The sequence below is a fragment of the Panicum hallii genome, chromosome 3 (genome assembly GCF_002211085.1).
Source record: "Panicum hallii strain FIL2 chromosome 3, PHallii_v3.1, whole genome shotgun sequence".
In the NCBI taxonomy this organism is placed as follows: Eukaryota; Viridiplantae; Streptophyta; class Magnoliopsida; order Poales; family Poaceae; genus Panicum; species Panicum hallii.
The window spans coordinates 62,282,010-62,288,468 of record NC_038044.1 but is presented as its reverse complement, the minus strand read 5'-3'; the positions used below and the strand labels follow the sequence as shown (position 1 = coordinate 62,288,468).

At 42.7% G+C, this 6,459-nt stretch overlaps 1 long non-coding RNA gene across 1 annotated transcript; it reads right to left on the bottom strand.

Moving 5' to 3' along the window:
* Positions 1–465: 465 nt before the first annotated feature.
* Positions 466–1,686, bottom strand: LOC112884381. Its single transcript, XR_003227100.1, has 2 exons — positions 1,163–1,686; positions 466–690 (listed from the first exon to the last, which is right to left on the bottom strand). It is a non-coding gene; the product is annotated as an uncharacterized LOC112884381 (long non-coding RNA).
* Positions 1,687–6,459: the final 4,773 nt, after the last annotated feature.

The window sequence follows — 6,459 nt, the reverse complement described above, 5'->3', positions numbered from 1 at the left end:
TCCCATATCCCTGGTGATTACAATATTCATGAATACGCCCTTGGGCTTTTACATGAGACCCATGTACTACAATGGGCTCGACCGTTCCCCCAACAAGGTACATCAAAAAAAATCCACATGAGTTTGGAAAGATGATCTTACCTTCCGGACTGCAGGTCCAGGGGCATAATTCCTATAGAAATAGGTACATCAAAAGAAATGATATCACCCTAGCATAACCAACCTGCAGGAAAGGCCCACGTACTAAGCTACACAAATCGTTGTGTGAAACAGATTCAAAGCCTAAAAGCAATTAAAAATTAAAAAATCTCGCAACAGGATTATATATAAAATTAGCCGTAGAAATGGTAATGGTAAGTATTTTAACCTAAAAATTTTCTGATGGAACAAAACCAATTATGAAAATGCAACCATGCATGAAAAAAATGGCAACTGCAAAGGACATGAACTGGATCAAGGCAAAGAAACATCCAAAAGCTGCCATACTGTCTCTCAAATTATTCTTGACTGAATTCGTGCTGAAAATGGTCTTTGAATGGTTTTATAATACAATAGTAAAATTGCAGATAGCCATCACATTCAGATAGGCCAAGAGAAGGAGTTTAAGTCCACGTCATGGGGTTCAGTTCAGAAGAACAATTTGGACACCTTTGTGTTCCATAACTGACGCGGATCGTTGATCATTGTTGCCTGCATCATTGATAAAAATTACTACAGACAAGTCTCAACCATCGACGTCATAGAAAAACTCATAACATATCATGTAGACAACCCAGGTTCATGATCCTTAGTAATGGCCAGGCTTAAATCCTGATGGGTATATTACCACAACTCCCAAGAACCTATTCTGCTATTCAATACACTCAATGCCTTACATATTGACCATTCATCTCTTACAGAGCATCTTGGATCACGTTATTCCACCAGACCGGCTTGGTGAAAAATCTAAAATTCCATTAGAATCCATGTAGATTTCAGAAGAAAACGAAAAGAGCATCCTCAAAAAATAGTATGGCATCACAACTATGTCTGTAGACTGTAGTGCATCAAGCAATAATAAATACGAAAGGCTATCTACTATGCCTTTTAGTATGTGATAAACTAAAGCAAGAGGAGTTTGAACTTATGAGCAAGGAGGGGGAAAATGAAATGAACAGCTTACCTTTGGTCTCCTTATATTGTCAGAATTGAAGTTTGAAATAGACCTCTCTTACAAAAGAACCAGTAGTTGACCCTGCATGCATCTAACCATTTTTAGTTACAAACCAGGGCATAAAGTTTGTATGGAAAAAAGAATCAGGAAATCTGGTATTTCATCTCAAGATAGTAATCAATCATGATTTTAAGTTGGATCGGAGATAGTAACACACAGAGAAAAGTTGTAGAAACCAAAACACAATTGGATCGGAGATGCAAGATGTGAGAACATGCTAGCGTAAGTGCGTAACACTAAGCAGTAGAAAAGCCCTCATAATCTTCTCCGTGTCTGCACTAAATGATTTTGCATATGTGCAGGCAACCAGGCATCAACACAGCAACCTCGCTCTACGACAATCATAGCAGCAGCACATACATGGTCAGATTACTCCACATTCAGCAACACCACATTTTATGCGATAAAAATCCAAAAGCATCATTTTTTTATGCCAAAAAGCATCCCCATTTTCAGTGACAAATAAAAAATCACAATTGCCGATGCTCCATATTTTACATAAAATGAGAAAAGGAGTAACAATGCAGTATAATCGTTAGAATTATTCTTCTATAGTAATTTGAAATTATTGTAGTTTCTGACAGTCCAACAATATTCCTCAAGAATCATGGTGAGAAACAAATCTACAGAGAGTAGATTAATAATAAAAAGTTGAACTTGCCATTTGTACTTTAGTAAAATTTCACGTCAAACAAATTGTTCTTTGTAAAGTAAGATTGTTCTTTTGCATTACCAGGAGACAATTAAATGTCTAATCTGTTGGAAAAATTAGGAGTTTCAGTTTTAAATTAATCCGAAGATAAATCATGACCACGATGAAAATTGTGTACAGAAAACGTATAGATCTAAACATGCTCATAACATGATAGAAGATAAAATATTGCAGCAGCAATATCAATCCTAACCAAATCATACTAGGTATGAAAAGCATAGTTAGGAACAGAAAGTCGTACGTGTCGTCTTGCGTGACTGGAATAACCAGGCAAAGATGACGACGTCGATGATCAGCACCTCCGCGCGCTTGACGACGCCGAGTCGCGCCCCACTGACGAGGAGGTAGGCGAGCCGTGGTGACGAGGATGCAGAGCCGATGTGGATGCGTTCGAGCAGTCGCGCAGAGCGCTTCCCAAAAACCTTATTCGCCCTCTCCTGGTGCAGGATTGCTGAGGACGAGGTTCCGGAGACCTGCTCTCCCGATTGCCGGTGCACGCCGACGAATGGGATGAAGTAGCGTACGCGGCGGCGCAACAAGCAGGCTGAGGCGTGTTGTGCGTTGTAGGTTTTTCTCTACGCTGTTTTGCTTGTACTTCTTTCTGTGCTGGCACCCGTGCGTATTTATATGGGGAACCGCTAGGGTTTTGGCGTCCCAAAACCTAGTCAGTTACGAGTCCCAAAAATCCGCGCGTGAAATCCGTAACAGATTCAAAGTGGCAAAAAGGAAGGAAGCCGCCGGACTTTCTACAGCCTTTTACCCGAGACTGGAGAGCCGATTCATAGGAAACAATCGGCTCTTTCGCCCGAGTCTGAAGAGCCGATCATGGGAATGATCGGTTCTTTTACAGCCGTAGTAGTTCGCCCGAGCAATCGGCTCTTTCGCCCGCAAGAGACCGGAGAGAGCCGATCGGCTCTTTACCGGATCGGCAAAAAGAGGCCGCATGCCCGCAAGGGTTGGACACGGATTTTGGCGGACCATTCACGCGCACGTCGCGTGCGCGCGCCCTTCGCCCGAAGCCCGGGCCCGGGCCCGGCCCGGCCGGGCGAGGCGAGGCGAGCGAGCGCGCGCGTGTGTTCTTCCTTCTTCCTCTCACCCACACTTGCAAGAACATGGAGAGCATCCAACTATTTAAGTTAGGTTCCCTCCACCTCCACTAGCAAGGTGGGACTAACTTGTTGCCATGCACCTATGCACTAATGGGCCTTTGAGATTTTACAGGAATTATTTGGATTTACATGGGCTAGGCCCAAATATTCCAACAATCCCCCACCAGATCTCAAAGTCTCATTATGACTTTGCCTCAAACCCACTGTTGTTTGATATACCAGTGTTTTAATGGAGACTGTTAAGTTGAACTTCCATCTAGAACAGCAAGTTACACTCATTCACAACTTGAACAATGGACTAAGCCTTGAATTGCAAGTTTTGTGCAAATGAGTTTCACTTATAGTCAAACTAATACTTGACCTCCAGTAGGCTACTTCGCGGTTGGAGCATATCGGTCGTACTCCCTGGTCTCTTCATGAGCTTAATAGAGATCACCTGAATCTCACAGACTGCGACCGTCCAACAGTCGGGCTCACATAGGTGTATTCTTTCAAGAACGTTCTGCAGGATAACGTCTTTGCTAATTAAAGCCAACAGAATACATTAAGACCAATGCCAACCTGCCATGCAGTAATTGAGAGTATTGCATCCTTCTCGAGTGAGTATAAACGTTTACTCTCATGCTAACCTCTAGCTTGTTCTTCCCAGATCCTAATTCACGGGATCTCCGATCACATAGGTTGGGTTACCACTAGGGAATAGCTTATACAGGTCTCAGACCCATCTCCTTGGATGCATTGTCTATCACATTATGTGACAGCCCCTTGGTAAACGGATCAGCCAGATTTTTCTCAGTGTGGACATAACCCACAGTGATAACTCCGGAGTTTCTCATTTTTCTGACTGATTTTAACCGTCTCTTGATATGTCTTGAAGACTTCATATTGTCCTTTGAACTGTCTACCTTGACAATCACAGTTTGATTGTCACAGTTCATCATTATTGCCGGCAATGGTTTCTCGACAATAGGTAAGTCCATCAAGAGCTCACGAAGCCAATCGGCTTCCACTGTAGCTGTATCTAGTGCTGTGAGTTCTGCTTCCATAGTAGATCTCGTCAGGATCGTCTGTTTGCATGATTTCTATGAAACAGCAGCACCGCCAAGAGTGAAGACGTATCCACTAGTGGCATACAGCTCATCTAGATCCGATATCCAATTAGCATCACTGTATCCTTCCAGTACTGCAGGAAAACCGGAATAGTGAATCCCATATTCCATAGTACCCACCAGGTAGTGCATTACGCGCTCAAGCGCACGCCAATGATCATCTCCCGGATTACTCGTAAACCGGCTCAACTTGCTAACAGCAAAAGAGATGTCAGGCCTCGTTGCACTCGCAAGATACATGAGTGAGCCAATTATCTGTGAATATCTCAATTGGTCTCTGCCAATTCTTTTGTTCTTTCGAAGGATCAAGCTCGGATCATAAGGAGTTGGACTAGATTTGCTATCCTTATAGCCAAACCGATTTAACATTTTCTCCACATAATGGGATTGCGAAAGAGTAATCCCATTCTCTCCCTTGATCAGCTTGATGTTGAGAATAACATCAGCCTCACCAAGATCTTTCATATCAAAGTTTTGACACAAGAATATCTTGACCTCGTTGATCGTATCAAGACTAGTGCCAAAAATCAGTATGTCATCGACATACAAACACAATATAACTCCTTGACCCCCACCATAGCGGTAATACACACATCGATCAGCCTCATTGACACTAAAGCCTGCTGATATGAGTGTTAAGTTGAATTTCTCATGCCATTGCTTAGGTGCTTGCTTCAGGCCATACAAATATTTATACAACTTGCACACCTTGTTCTCATGACCCTCTACTACAAACCCATCAGGCTGTGTCATGTAGATTTCCTCTTCCAGCTCTCCGTTGAGGAAAGCTGTCTTAACATCCATCTGATGGATGAGAAGACCATGCGAGGCAGCCAGGGAGAGTAGGACACGAATAGTGGTCAATCTCGCAACAGGTGAGTAAGTATCAAAGAAATCTTCCCCTTCTTTCTGGGTGTAACCCTTAGCCACAAGACGAGCCTTGTACTTATCAATAGTACCATCAGGCTTAAGTTTCCTTTTGAACACCCACTTGCAACCCACAGGTTTGCAACCGTACGGTCTTTCGACCAGCTCCCAAGTTCCATTGGAGAGAATGGAGTCCATCTCACTACGGACAGCTTCTTTCCAATCATCCGCATCAGGAGATGAGAATGCCTCAGAAATTATTTTGGGAGAATCATCTATGAGATATACAGTAAAATCATCACCAAAAGACTTCACAGTCTTTTGTCTCTTGCTCCTCCTAGGAGCATCACTGTGAATCTCCTCATGATTTGATTCAAGTGTGTGTTCATCATGCTTAGAAAAATCAACAGATTCAGGAGTTGTATTCACTGTTTTATTTAGAGGTAATGAACATATAGCATGCGTGGCTTTCATAGGAAAAATATTCTCAAAGAAAGTTGCATCACGAGACTCAAGCAGAGAATTTACAAGCATATCAGGCACCTCAGATTTAACTACTAGAAATCTATAAGCAACGCTATGATGTGCATAACCCAAAAAGACACAATCCACAGTTTTAGGTCCCAACTTACGCTTCTTGTTGATTGGCACATTCACCTTGGCCAAACAACCCCAAGTGCGCAAGTAAGAGAGTGAACGTCTTCTCCCAATCCACTCCTTGTAAGGAGTCTTTTCCTTATTCTTCATGGGAACTCTATTCAGGACATGACATGCAGTCAATACTGCCTCCCCCCACCATGCCTTAGATAATCCAGCGGTGTCTAACATGGCGTTAACCAAGTCAGACAACGTGCGATTCTTCCTTTCGGCAACCCCGTTTGATTCGGGTGAATAGGGAGGCGTCTTCTCATGAATAATGCCATGTTCCACACAGAATAAGTCAAAATCATTAGAGAAATATTCACCTCCTCGATCGGACCTAAGTCGTTTGATCTTTTTCTCAAGTTGGGTTTCTACTTCAGCCTTATAGATTTTAAAGCAGTTAAGAGCCTCATCTTTCGTTTTCAGCAAGTACACATAGCAAAATCTAGTTGCATCGTCAATCAAGGTCATGAAATATCTTTTTCCACCTTCTGTTAACACGCCATTCATCTCACAGATATCTGAATGGACGAGTTCTAGAGGTGCCAAATGTCTCTCCTCTGCTACCTTGTGAGGTTTTCGAGGTTGCTTAGACTGCACGCAACTATGGCACTTAGAACCTTTAACTATGGAAAAATTCGGAATTAAACTCATGGTGGAAAGTCGAAACATAGAGCCAAAATTCAGATGACATAAACGCGAGTGCCAAACAGATGCATCGCTCTCATTTATTCCATCTGAAATAAAGTTCACAGACTTATTGCAGTAATCTGAGACTGAAAAGCGGAACAGACCTCCGCACTCATA